Here is a 14393-nt window from a genome sequence, read left to right as displayed (position 1 = left end):
CCTCCGCGTGCTTGGGTGTTGGACTCGCTCCTCGCTGCCGTCGAATCCTTAGGCCCTGCATCCCTTCGTTAGTGCAGATGTTTTCAATTCACCGTTAGTTTGTCTTAAAGAGAGAGGGTCCCGGTCGGTGCCCGCGAGGCACTTAGCTCGTGGGTTTGTGTTTGTCCTTGCGTAGTTCCTCCCGTGGAGTTCTTGTTTCGTAAGTGGTATGAGGTGAAGACCCTTTGGTCACTCTATGTCCGCAGGTCCATGTTCTGCACATTTCCCTGTCGCCGTGCGGCGCAACCCGTTACCAATGCTGCTCCTCATGGGGCAAAGCCCCTGCGCCCTGGGGAGCGAGTGGCTTTGCGACCAGTAAGGCTCCTAAGGCCCACTTCTTAGGAGCCCCCCTTGACACTCAAGCCGCTATACGTCGTCGGGCCCCGGCCCCACACATCGGCCCACCGCCGTTAGGCTCGCACTTCATAGGGTAGGGGCCGTCACTCATGGGGCCGTCCGAGGCTCCCGGACGGCGCCAAAAGTAGCAGGTGGCATGACGGACGGTAAGGCTCCTCAGGCACACCCAAGAACCCCCTTTTCGGCGCCCGAGCGATTCCGCACTTCGTTCCTTTGGTCATCACCCTAGGGGGCTGTGAGGCCTCCCAAGACTCTTTGTGGTGGTACAAGTTACGGTCCAGACCCCCGAGCGGGGGTTGACTACTGAAAAATGTTGCCCCTGGGGTGACAAGTCCTTGCTTTCATGCTCCTTGACTCCTAGGGGCGGCGCGGAGCAGTTATCTCCAAACACGTCCTCCGGACGGGAGGTTTCGAAGCCAGTGAAATAAGAAACGCGAGAGAAAGTCCCCCCTTTTGTTTTTCAAACCTCGAGCAATTAGATTGGAAAAACCAACTTTTTGAATCGACTAGTTCAAACTCAGCAGAAGATAGTTCGAATCCAAGAAAAAGCAAGCAAGTGCCTCTTCCCGCACTAAGGCTGGCATAGTCATTGGCGAACTATATGGGTTTCCTTGCCAGTTGCGAGCATGGTCATTGGTGGACCATGTTGATTAACTTCATCTTCTCCCCAGCGCGGAGCGTAGGGCTACCACTAGGCATGGGATGGACCCCTCCTTATCCTCGGGGGGCCTGGGCGTATACAACCTCGGCTCATTATTACGTGAAAGTGTCAGGGTGGGGGTGTATATGGGAGGTCACGAGGACGCTTTGGCCTCGCGAGTGTCCCTACGCCCGCGGCATCGGGGCCTGAGCTTCGGGAGTCATTGGTGGTCTATGTTGATTTCCTCCATCTGTACCCAGCACGCAGCATAGGCCTTCCACTAGGCGTGGGGTGGACCCCTTCCGCATCCTTGGGGTGGCCTAGGCGTATCCAGCCTCGGCTCGTTATTAGGTGAGAGGGTCACGGGATGAAGAAGGTTCTGCAAGGATTGAAGGACGATGCAGAGGTGTGACGGGTTGATGTAGGTCTTGCATGCTCCTTCCTCGGAGGCCAATTAAGGTATTTTCTATGACTCCACGTGGACAAGTCCCAGTCCTGCACATTTCCCGACTGTCGTTGGGTGGGGCCGAGTGAACGGCTGTAGCTTCGGGGTCGGGCCCTGCCTCCCCTAACAACAACCGGATCACCGAGGGCGGTGTTAAGGACGGCAGGTGGCCATGTGACCGGTAAGGTCCCTGAGGCCCGATGGTCAGGAGCCCCCCTCTAACGTTCGAGCGGCTCTATGTTGCTAGGATCCAGTCCCGCACATTTCCCAACTGCCGTTCTGTGGGACCGAGTGAACGGATGTAGCTACGGGGTCAGGCCCTGCCTCTTCCGATAACGACCGGATCAACAAGGACGCTGTCAAGGGCGGTAGGTGGCCTTCCGATCGGTAAGGCCCCAGAAGCGCAATGCTCACGAGGCACCTTTTGACGTTCAAGCGGCTCTGCGTCGCCAGGACCCGGTCCCGCACATTTCCCGACCGCCGCTGCTTGCAACCGAATGAACGATCTCAGCTACGGGGTCAGGCCCTGCCACCTGTGATAATGACCTGATCAGCGGTCGATATCAAGAGCTGCAGGTGGCCTTGCGATCGGTAAGGCCCCTGAGGCACGATGCTCAGAAGGCCTCCTTGACGCTCAAGCAACTCTGATTTTATCCTGTCGACTGTGGTCATGAGGAGCCGTGGGGCATCCCTAATCCCCGCATTGGGGTGATGCGTACTGGCCGGTGCCCCCGAGCGAGGAAGGTGGATCGCCAAAAGATGCAAGCAAATGCAGCATGTCAGGTCGCCAAGTGGATGTAATGGAAATTGTAAAAGATTGCGCAAACGATACGACATGCAGAAGTATAACCTGAATAATTGAAGTCCCTGCAGTCAACAAACACCTCTTAAGGCAGTAAATCCAAAAAATTACCTCGAATAGCTCCCTTATGCCTGACGAGCGCCTCGTGAGGCCTGGCCCCCGACGCCCACGACTGCATCGTGGTCGTCGCGGGTCATTTGTTCCACTTGCGTCTCGTCGCAGCATTCGACTCGTCCTCCTAAGGCCCGTGGGTTTGGCCTTACGTAGTTCTTCAGCAGGGAAGATGGCTGGCGCCGCGCCTCGCAGCTTGAGGGTGTCTCCCTGCCCGCCTCTTGGGACCAGCTCTAGGAGGGCCCCCAAACCGTTCCTCACTCCTGAGGAGGATAGGCGCTCGGGGGACGCCTGAAGCTCTTTCTTGTCGGGCGGGTCAGGATACTCCGGCATGTAGAGCTCCATGTACGCGCTCGACCATCCCCCGTGGCCGCTCAGTATTGCAACGGTGGCAATCCCCCTTGGTGGCGGAGGGGGGTCTCCCCGACAGTATTGCTCGGAGTTCTTCCTGCGAAAGGCCTCCGTGCGAAGTCGCTTGTTCCTGTTGCTACCGATGGATGGTCCCGGTACCGCCAGGTACTGACTCCCTCCTTGATGTCATGCCATGTCTCTGTTGTCATAGTTCCTCTGCATCATCGCCTCCACCCTCTACTGGCTGCTCTGGAGGGAGCACTCCTGTCTAGCCGGCCCGGATTGTCGAGGGCCGACCTGGCCTTGGTGATGCGCACTAGCGTGTGTGTCGGTCGTCCCGCCGTTTTCCTCGCATCTGTGGTGGTTATCGACGTGGTGCGCCTAGGGGCCCGTTGCTGGGTTATGGAGAAGGAGGAGGGCAGAGCGAAGCGCGTCTCTCTTGGCCCGGCCTGGAGCAGGTAGGGCCCCAATGCTTGCAGGCCCGAGGACTAGCACGCGGTGCAAGCCCCCAGTGCCCGATGCCTGTGGCCTTGAGGATGCACCGGATTGGATAGTCTTCTAGGCGATGGTGATCAGCACCATGATGTGGTCCGCCCAAGCGTCGAAGCCCCCTAGTCTGGGTCATTGGAGGAGCATCTCCCTTCCCATTGGCAACGCGTCGTGTGCGTTGAGGTCCCCCAAGTTAATGCGGCGTGCTGCGGGTGCTTGGGCAGCCGCCCAGCCACCATGCGCCTGGGTGGCATGGCTGGCCGCCACGGTGGAAATGGTGTTGACAACCTGGTACGCCCCGCCTGGTACCACGACACGGGCATGCGAGCTTCCAGCCACTGTGATGTGGTGGTTAGAGACCATCTCGACGAGGCTCGGAGAAGCTCGTTGGTCGCGAGCCATCGGTGCAGCGACCTGGGAAGGAGGAAGCTAGGAGAAGACCTTCACACACCGCCAACCTGGCGCGCCAAATATCGGATTTCGGGCTCCGCAAAACCCTAAGGATTCGAACATAGGGGCGTGTACGACGATCTCTCCAAGCTCCGCCTCACCTAGCCTGATACTCGATGGAAACGACGAAGGACTCACTCGATGGTGAGGGGAACACAGAACACAACAGTTTACCCAGGTTTGGGCCACTGCGAGGCGTAAAACTCTACTCTTGTTTTTGGTGGATTCCCTCACACGGAGGTTGGTGGATGGATGAACTAATACGGTGCTCTCGAGCCTCCGGAGGCCAAGCGGCTTGCTGCGTTGCCCTTGGGTTGGAATGAACTCTCTCCCCCGGTTCCCTCTCTCAAGTATCCTACTCTCTCTATTTATAGTGGAGGCCCGGGTCCTCTTCCCCTATCGTTGGCGGGAAGGGATCCCACAACAACCAGTTTTGATGGGGGACAAGGGAACATGCTTCCCCTGTCAAAAGTGGTATCCGCCTGCAAAGTAGCGGCCAACGCTGTAGAGATGGGTGCAGGGATGACGCGTGTCCTGCCGGCGGGTGGCCGTGGTCTTGTTGCACCGGAAGGGAAACCTTTGGAAGATGCCTTCGAAGCCCTGATACGCTCCCACCTGCTTTGCACTAAAGGGGAAACTATCCCGCCCTACCATCAACTGCTCGTCTGTCCTTCCCTAGCAACACCCTTGACTCCTGAGGCTCAGCCTTTCCTCGAAATATCCGCTGCTCCGGAGGGGTCCTAAGGAGGCCCCCTGTGGGTCTTGATGTTGGTCTTCCTTGCGAGGCTTGGCCCCTCGCGAGGGCCTTGTCCCGGGTGGTGCCATGCTAGTCGATCTTGTGTTTATGTAGTGGGCCAGCCCTGGGCTGCGGGCAGACACTTCTGGGTACCCCCATTGCCAGAACGTCGACACACGGCCCAAAAGGGGAAGGGGCTCCGAGGACAGTTATGCTCCTGAGTCGTGATGCTCAGGAGTCCCCCTTGACGCGCGAGCTGCCCTCATGAGGGCAACGCGGCGCTGATTTCAAAACTCGGGGCACGTTCAACACTCGCGTCGGTAGGTCCCGGCCCGCAAGTACCTCCCCGCAATTGAACCGACCGGAAACCAAGGACGGCCCAAAGAGGGAGGGGCTACGAGCACAGTTAGGCCCCTGAGTCGCGATGCTCAGGGGTCCCCCTTGTTGTGCGAGCGACTCCAGTGCTCCTCCCAAGAAGTCAATAATTTGAGACTCTCAAACTCCTTCAACACTATGCGTCGGCAGGGCCCGCCCAGTGCATACCTCCCCACGGTTGAACCGACCGGAAACTATGATGGACCAAAAGGGGAAGGGGCTACGGTAGCAGTTCAGGCTCCTGAGTCGCGATGCTCAGGAGTCCCCCTTGACGTACGAGTGACTCCAGCATTCTTCCTAAGGGATCCGAAGTGGTTTGTCGAGCGCACTAGGCTCTGCGTCCGCAGGGCATGCCCCGCGCGTATCTCCCCGCGATTGAATCGACCGGAAACCAAGGACGGCCAGAAGAGGGAAGGGGCTATGGGCACAATTAGACCTCTGAGTCGTAATGCTCAGGGGTCCCGCTTGACGTGTGAGCATCTCTGTAGCTCCTATTGTGGGTCCCGCACACAGGGCGTGGGTGTGGTCGCAGGCGGGTTGTGTTGGTTTCCTTGCTAACTGAGGGCTTAGCCATTGGCGTGCTGTGTTGATGCTGGCTGCGGGCATAGTCATTGGCTGACTACGTTCGTGCCAGCTGGGGGTGCAGTCTTTGGCGGACTGTGTTGATTGGCGCCATCTTCCCCCCAGCGCGGAGCATAGGGCTGCCACTAGGCGTGGGATGGACCCCTTCGCGTCCTCGGGGGGCTCTGGGCGTATAAAGCCTCGGCTCGTTATTACGTGAGTGTCATGGCGGGGTGTATATGAGGGGTCGCGAGGATGCTTTGGCCTTGCGAGTGCCCCTACCCGCGAGTCATTGGTGGACTGAGCTTCTCCCCAGCACAGAGCATAGTGCTTCCAGTAGGCTTCGGATGGACCCCTCCGCGTCCTCGGGGGGACCTGGGCGTATACCGCCTCGGCTTGTTATTAAGTGAGAGTGTCACGATGGGGGTGTATATGGGAGGTCCGAGGATGCTATGGCCTCGCGAGTGTCCCTACCCCCGAGTCATTGGTGGACTAAGTTGATTTTGCTTGGGTTATTGGAAAACCTGGCTGGCTTCTTCTTCTTAGGAAGTGAGGATGTGTATATGCTGCCTCGAGAGGCCTGCATGGACAAACTTCGACCGGAGCCGCCAAGCGGGGGGTCGACTGATTGACAATATAAGCAAGGTGGAATGTTAGGGTTCGAAATGGGTGAGACTGAAACAACCAAAAGATGCATAAATGAAAATACTAGCTAGGGAGAGTGTCCTAAGCTCGGGGAGGCTGCATGGCTCTGGGCGCCCTCGGACTAGGTGAGCCAAAACGTTACATGGCCGCAACCAACAAAAAGTCACCTAGCGGTCGTGCCGCTAAAGCACCGACGACGCTGTCGTCGCTTGATCTCCTGTCTCCATGGTCGCGGCCCTCACGGGTCCGCCGCCTCCCGAGGCTCAGGGCCTTCGCTTGGCCCGAGCATCTCCACCTCTTCCTCGCGGCAACCCAGCAGATGGGTACGAGCATGGCCCGCTGGAGCCTCTCGTAGGTGGCAGCCGCATTCCTCAGTACAAAGGGCATGAAGGCATTGGTGTCCGGGCACACCCACCGATAGCCAGCCAGCGTAGGTCAGAAGGGGCCGTAAGCTGCGTCTATCTCAGTTACGAGTGCGTTGATGCAGATGCGGGGCCGGTCAACCATGCCGACAACGGCGACAATGATTGGTGGTGGAGGGCAGTTACCATGTCGCACGACTTGGGCCTCTTCAAGTTCTTGGATTGCTCTGATGACGGACTCACGGGAGCCGGGTGGACGCGCTTTGGAGTGCGCCCTTAGGATGTTCTCGAACGCCACCCTCGCTTCACTAGTTAGGCCAGGGACCTCCCCGGTTTGAGCACCCAGCCCTGACTCAAGGGAGGCGCCGAGCACGTCTTCCTATGCGATGGGGGGCATCGCCCCGTCCCCCGGCACAAAGCCCGAAGCCTCGAGGCGCTCCGTGGGGGGGAGTTCCTTCTTCTTCTTGCATGGGTCCTCGCGAGGCATCTCGTATTCCTCGTCGTCCGAGCACTCTGTCACCACCGTGCGGTAGGCGCGCTCCATTGTATAGAGGACATCCTTCTCATCGCAGGGGATGGTTGTAGTGACGTGTTTTTCAGAAAATAATTTCCAGAAAACATGTCTATGTGTTTACTAGCCCCAGGATTGCTGTTAGCTGGTAGACACTTACTTGATATAGAATATCCAAGAAAAATATGTAATATGGGTTACAAGACCAAAAAGGTCTACTAGGTTGAACAAATGTCTGAGGTTGGTGGCAGAAGCGACTCGAGGAATCTCCAGTGCCCATGGGACTCCATTCCCACAAGAACAGCTCACCTGGATAAATTCCTATCTCACAAGGCTGTTATCCTTGGCTCCTAGGTTCCGGGGTTGACGGCATCGTGCTCCTCTCGGAACGCAATCTGGCCAAGATAATAGCAAGCGACAAGGTAATGAGTACTTTGAATGTACTCGCAAACATCAAGAGAACAAAAATGTTAACGCAGGTGAGATGCATGCCAATTTCCACTAACAATTATATCATGTCATTAGAGTTTAATTCATGGATGCATTCATGAAGATATGCCTTGTTTCCACCAATAATTTATAAACAAGCAAGGATGATATGTGAGCGACACCACATAAAGGGCTTATATGAAACAATAAACATGCCACAGTCGGGCGTCTGAGAGACACCACATAAAGGAATTATATGAAAACATGCCACAGTCGGGCGTCTGAGCGACACCACATAAAGGGCTTATATGAATCAATAATAAATATTGAATATCCAGGAGGTAGAACCTTCCCAAGGATATCCAACAACATAATAGGGGTTAGTCATCATCATATGATTTTCCACATCCATTATTATTATCATCGTTCCTACTCCAAAGACTGACTCTAGGACCGATACTTGACTGGGGACACGGCTACTCGAATAGTTTTGACTCTTTAGAGGGTGTAATCTTTACCCACAGCTCAGAGTTTCCGATAGTTAACAAGGCTAATCATGCGTACAACATTTTAGAAGCAGACACTCAGAATCAGCACACACCGATTTTCCTCCGCGAAGCCCAGCTTCACCCGGACTACGTTGCCAAGGCAAAACAGTAAGACGTGGAGGCTCTGACCTCGGCAAGCATGGGATCAAAAAATTATACCGCGCGCTCACTGGGAACGGCCAATCCCTCCCGGTCCCAGATAGGTAACACCCATGCCGCCTGATCGGATGACTGGATTTAGGCCATGGCCATGGATACCTTCATACCGGCCCCTCTACTTGGTGTGTGACTGATAATAGGTCTAGAACTGACTTTACCGAATCCATTATCCAGGAAGCTGTGGCAGCACGTTATAGAAGTATGACACGGACATGACTCGATCTAGGTCGATACATGAGTTAACCAAGTTTTACTGGCACCATCGTGCCCACGTCATGACCAGGCCATAACTTATCACGTTCCGCGTGACTAGGCTATTCCACGACCTTTCATAACTAGCACATGCAATCATCATATTTCACCATTGTTACAATGTGAGTACCATGTATGAAGAATGCAAAGTATAATTTCATGTGATACCATTATCAACATAACCTCAAATCACGGGATATAAGCACCATCACAATCATCACACAACTTATGCAGTTATGGATTTAATATGCTTTCCTCAAGTGTCTAGAGATGTAGATTTGCACTCCAAATTTTTGAAAGTTTACTTCTCTCTCCATCTCTATTTGAAAATAATACCATTCAACACGCAATTACAAAACAGTTCATAACATTTGTTTGAAATTTTTAAAATAAATCTTAAAATAAACTAGATAAAATTTTAAACCAGTAGGAAAAAGAATCAATTGATTTGGAGTTTCCTATAAAACGTTATAGGTATACTAATTTTTGTTTAAATCTGTTTTTAAAAACCAAGTAAAAGAAAATGCTTCGAGCTCTTTACCCTTTCTAGCAGAGGAAGCGTAATAACTGAAACAGCTGCGAGGAGTACGCTTTGCCAACTAGAAAACGCACCAGGGGATTGTGCGCCACTCGGGCTATGGCTCGCTCACCGACAGGCGGGAACCGCCTGTTGGGTTCTCCTTCTTCCTCCCACACACGCATGGACAGGAACAGAGCCGATCCCGACGGCGATTCGGCAACACAGGGGACCTCCCACCATGCTCCGACTATGCACATGCTCGGGGAGGAGTGCCGCATCCATTTTTGTCGGCTAGAGGCGCGAAGGAGCTCGCGTACGAGCAGGGCTTCAACAATGGCGGAAGGAACTTTGGCCAAGCTGCGTCCTCGGTCTCAGGTGGCTCCCGCTATGCTCAACGATGGGTTCTGGGTAAGCTAGCAGGGTAGGTAGGGGAGCGCTACGGGTCTTGAGGCTGTCGGAATCAAGCAGGAGGTCGACGGCAGCGCTGAGGTCACAGAGGTGCACCGGGGTCTTCTGTGGCAAAATTGATGTGAGGGGTAGGGAGCTACTAGTCTGGGGAGGTCGCTGCGATGCTCATAGGGCTCGGGGGTCCCCTTATATAGCCAGCACAAGGCTGTTCCGTGGTGGTCTTCGGATAAGCTCACCAGGGACAGAGCTCCACGCACAATAGGGGCGGCAGCAGGGAAGCGAGGGAGGAGCAAGGGCAGCAGGGCAGCGGGGCAGCCGCCTACGACGAGGGGGAGGTGTCCAGGGACAGGTGGAGCACGGAGGGGACTCGGGCGGTGCCGTCCATGGCAGCAGCAGAGGAGGATGGAGAGCATTCGCTCTGCCGCTGCTTTACTCGCACAGGGGCGACGACCGACTGTCGGGGAGGGGAGGGTTGACGCGGTGCTTGCAGCTGGCCAAAGGGCAAGGGGCACGGGGACGCTACGGTTCGGCATGCGCGCGTGCAAAACATGCGCTTTGGTGCACCCAGAGTGTGCAAGCAGGGTGCTCGACGCATTGCCAGTGCACACACCGGTGCTCCAATGCCTATGCAAACACACACGTGTAGGCTAGGGGCTAGGTCAAGATGGCTAGACATGTTGGCTTGAGTAGAGTGTCAACTCCACAATGCAAACTTAAACTCATGCCAATTCTGGCCATGCTCCCAAGTGTTTGTTGAGATGCGGGGGGCTCCTAAAGAGATTGTATCCCAACCAAAATCTCCAGATCCTGCTCTCTTTAGGTGCTAGCAATGGTGGTATGGTTAGTTGGGGTAAAAATAAAAAATAGTTAATGCAAACTTTTGAAAAACACAGTTCTGGACAGAAACTTGGAGCTATTATCACATGCATTTACATTCATCCAATTGGGCTCAACTCCTGGAGTTAGAGTTCTTGTAGGGTGCCATACAAGCTTGCGAAATTTCAAAGCAATCAGAGCAAGGGAAAATAGGGTTTTAGTGCAAAGCATCGATCCGGACCAGAACAGAAAAATGGTTTTTATGCTAATTTTTTACAAAGCACATAGTGGGGTTTTTGCTTAAAAGTGAATCTTACGCTATACTTGATATCTCTAATTTTTTATGGAATTTATGAAGGATTATTTCTAGGGGTTGTAGTACGAACTCAAATTTGGACAAGATTAGAAAAGCAGTTATTGTGCCTAAATTATTGAAAACACTTGGCTTTATTTTTGTAGAAATGTGATCCACGGACATCACATGTCATCTAATTTTTTTTTATAGAATTTTTATAAGAGGTGGTCACAAGGTTGCAGTGCAAGACAGCCCTATAAAGAAAATGTAATTCAGTTTTGAATAAAAATAATCGGGTAAAAAGATTAGAAGTAAATATCCCAAGAATTTACGAGAATAAAAAAAATGTTGTTATGCAAGAAATTAGGTTCCAACATAAATTATCCAAAACATTCTCCTAGGGAAATATCTCTATAAAGGAAAGTGGAGTGTTTTGAAGATTAATTAAATATCCAGAAATTCAAATACTAAATGAACATAGCCAAAATAATAATCCCATCCAATTAAATAAATAATTCAAATGGTCTCAAGTAAGGGCTCAAGCATGAAAAGATTTTTGAAAATCCACTTGAAATGAAAAGTTTTTGGAAAGAGGCTTTGAAAAGAGTCAGGAAGCAAATTGTTTTCTCAAAATTCTTATTCAAGGCAAAATTTTAGTTCAGAAAAATATTATTAAATTTTTGGGGTGTGACAGATACTACCCCCCTTAAAAATAAATCTCGTCCGCAAGATTTGCTTATGGAAAGAAAAATAATTCACTCATGGAAATACGGGACATGACTAGTCAAATGCACATGCAAACAAGAAAATCACATGGCACACAATCACACATATGCAAGTGTAGACAATGAAATCAAATGATACACCACTATTCACATGGCATCAGGAAAACATACCACTGTACTAACGTACACTCCGAGGACGGGCAACGCGATACGCGCAAGGGGTTCCCGAGGAAATACTCTCGGTCGGGGTAAACACATTTTGCTTCTCTTAGAAGGAGTTTTGGAAAAATGTCCCCTTGGTGTGACAAAAATGGACTACGAAAGGAAAATATGAAAATTTTCCATTATGTTGCATGTGGAATTATTCCACCCGCTGATGTGTGAACACCCTTGGTGATGACCTGAAGGGCAAGGGATGGGCAAACCAGAGCTATTCTATACTGGGCTACGAGGCAACACAGTTACCTTTGTGGGTTTGCATCTAGAATTTCCGGATGAATCCCAGTGGGTACCTATGGGGGAACTGGCTCAGGGGAGCGCACTTGGTGAGAAGTGCTGGGAACGGTCATGGGTGGTCTTACTAGGTACCTGGCTTAAGGACACGCACAGTATGACACTAGGGTGGCCTGGTTTGCCGGGGTGAAAACTCGGGTATCAACTCTCAAGTGATACATCACTTGGGTAGCTGACTTGGTGGCTAGGTGGTCACGCCCAAAATTTTACTCTAAGGCCATGGAGACTAGTTTACGCAAATCTTAGTTATAAAAACAAGCGGTGCACGCATCCTGCAATTTTATTAAAAATCGTTCTATTACAAACACGTGAATACAATGTTACACGGTAACACCGTTACTAGATCTTGACAGCTACCCTGACGGACTCGCTCTGCCTTCATTGGCTCTGAGCTGCCAGGCTCAGAGCCATTAAGGCTCCTCCGTTCGCCAAGGCTCCTGAGTCAATAGGGCCATGGAGTGGGGCTGCAGGGTTGCGGTGGCGATGACGTCTCAGACGACGCGCTCTTGGCACAACTTCATTGCAGAAGGCATCCAAACTGCGGTGAAGCTCTGCTAGGGTCATGCCTAGCGGGGCAACCCTTAATGTTCCAATAGGTTTTCCAACAAAAATGTGCTGGTTGCTGGAGGCTGTTGCGGCGTCATAGCTTGCCGTGGACCGGGGAGCAGTTGGCGTGCGGTTCATGACCAAGTGAGAGGTGATTTGATCGATGAGTGCCTCGTGCACTCTCAAATAGCGCACAACCTGCACCAAGGTAGGGACTGCCTCGAGGTCTTCGCCGGAAACTCGGGTCACACTACCATAGCCTTCGCGGCTAGGATAGTAGCAGAACGGTCCACTGTCCATCCATGGCGACCAATGTCGCAGCTGGACTATAGCCTCTCGGGCTGCAGGCTGATGGGCTTGGGCTTCGTTGGTGGCTGCTCTACCAGTGAAATGGTGAGGGCACTCCAACGAGGGATTTCCTCCATAGATGTGCACCGAGGCCCAAAAGTAACAAATGGCATCACTCATAGGCTCCTCATGTACAACATACACTAGAGGTTCTTCTATGCCAAAAACTTGGCGGCTGATGTCGGCGAGGATGACTACGAAGTCTCCAGGCTCTAACATGGGGTCCTCGTTGCAAGGAATGCAGCCACGCACCTTGCAAGTCAAGGGGGCTTACTAGGGTAGTGGTCTTCAGGGATAGCAACCTGGCTACGATAGGTTTAGCCAATGGTCAGCTTGGCTGTGATACCAAGGTTGTAGTGACGTGTTTTTTAGAAAATAATTTCCAGAAAACATGTATGTGTGTTTACCGGCACTAGGATTGTTGTTAGCTGGTAGACACTTACTTGATACAAATATCCAAGCAAAATACGAAATCTAGGTTACAAGACCATAAAGGTCTACTGGGTTGAACAAAAGTCTGAGGTTGGCGGCGGAAGCAACTCGCGGAATCTCCAATGCCCATGGGACTCCATTCCAACAAGAACAGCTGACTGGATCAATTCCTATCTCACAAGCCTGCTATCCTTGACTCCTAGGTTCCGGGCTTGACGGCATCATGCTCCTCTCCGAACGCAATTTGGCCAAGACAATAGCCAGGGACAAGCCAGTGAGTACTTTGAATGTACTCGCAAACATCAAGAAAACAAACGCGTTAAAGCAGGTGAGATGCATGCCAATTTCCACTAACAATTATATCATGTCATTAGAGTTTAATTCATGGATGCATTCATGAAGATATGCCTTGTTTCCACCAACAATTTATAAACAAACAAGGATGATAATTTTGAATAAGTAATAATATGTGTGCCATAGTCGGGCGTCTGAGCGACAGCACATGAAGGGCTTATATGAAACAATAAACATGCCATTGTCGGGTGTCTCAGCGACACCACATAAAGGGCTTATATGAAAACATGCCACGGTCGGGCGTCTCAGGGACACCACATAAAGGGCTTATATGAAACAATAATAAATATTGAATATCGAGGAGGTAGAACCGTCCCAGGGATATCCAACAACATAATCTTAGGCGTTAGTCGAGAGTAATAATCATAATGTAATCATGTCCCATATCATGATATGATTTTCCACATCCATTATTATTATCACCATTCATACTCCAAAGACCGACTCTAGGACCGACACTTGACTCGTCAAACAACGTCCTTGACCGGGGACACGACTACTCGAATAGTTTTGACTCTGCAGAGGGTGTACTCTTTACCCACAACTCACGGTTTCCTATAGTCGACAATACTAATCCCGTGTACGGCATTTTAGAACTTGACACTCAGAATCAGCATACACCGATTTTCCTCTGCAACGCCGGCATCACCGGGACTACGCTGTCAAGGCAAAACCATAAGACGGGGAGGCTCCAACCTCGACTAGCATGGGATCAAAAATTTATACCGTGCGCTCACTGGGAAGGGCCATTCCCTCCCGGTCCAAGAACGGAAACACCCATGCCTCCTGACTGGATGACTGGATTTAGTCCATGGCCATGGATACCTTCATACCGACCCCTCTACTTGGTGTGTGACTGATAATAGGTCTACAAATGACTTTACCGAATCGATTATCCAGGAAGCTGTGGAAGCACGCTATAGAAGTATGATACGGAGAAGACTCGATCTAGGTCGATACTGGAGTTAACCAAGTTTTACCGGCATCATCGTGCCCACGTCTTGACCAGGCCATAACCTATCACATTCCACGTGACTAGGCTATTCCACGACCTTTCATAACTAGAACATTCCATCATCATATTTCACCATTGTTACAATGTGAGTACCATGTATGAAGAATGCAAAGTATTAGTTCATGTGATACCATTATCAACATAACCTCAAATCACGCG

Source organism: Hordeum vulgare, chromosome 7H, assembly GCF_904849725.1.
Source record: "Hordeum vulgare subsp. vulgare chromosome 7H, MorexV3_pseudomolecules_assembly, whole genome shotgun sequence".
In the NCBI taxonomy this organism is placed as follows: Eukaryota; Viridiplantae; Streptophyta; class Magnoliopsida; order Poales; family Poaceae; genus Hordeum; species Hordeum vulgare.
The sequence above is the reverse complement of the archived record's forward strand: the minus strand, read 5'-3'. Positions refer to the sequence as shown.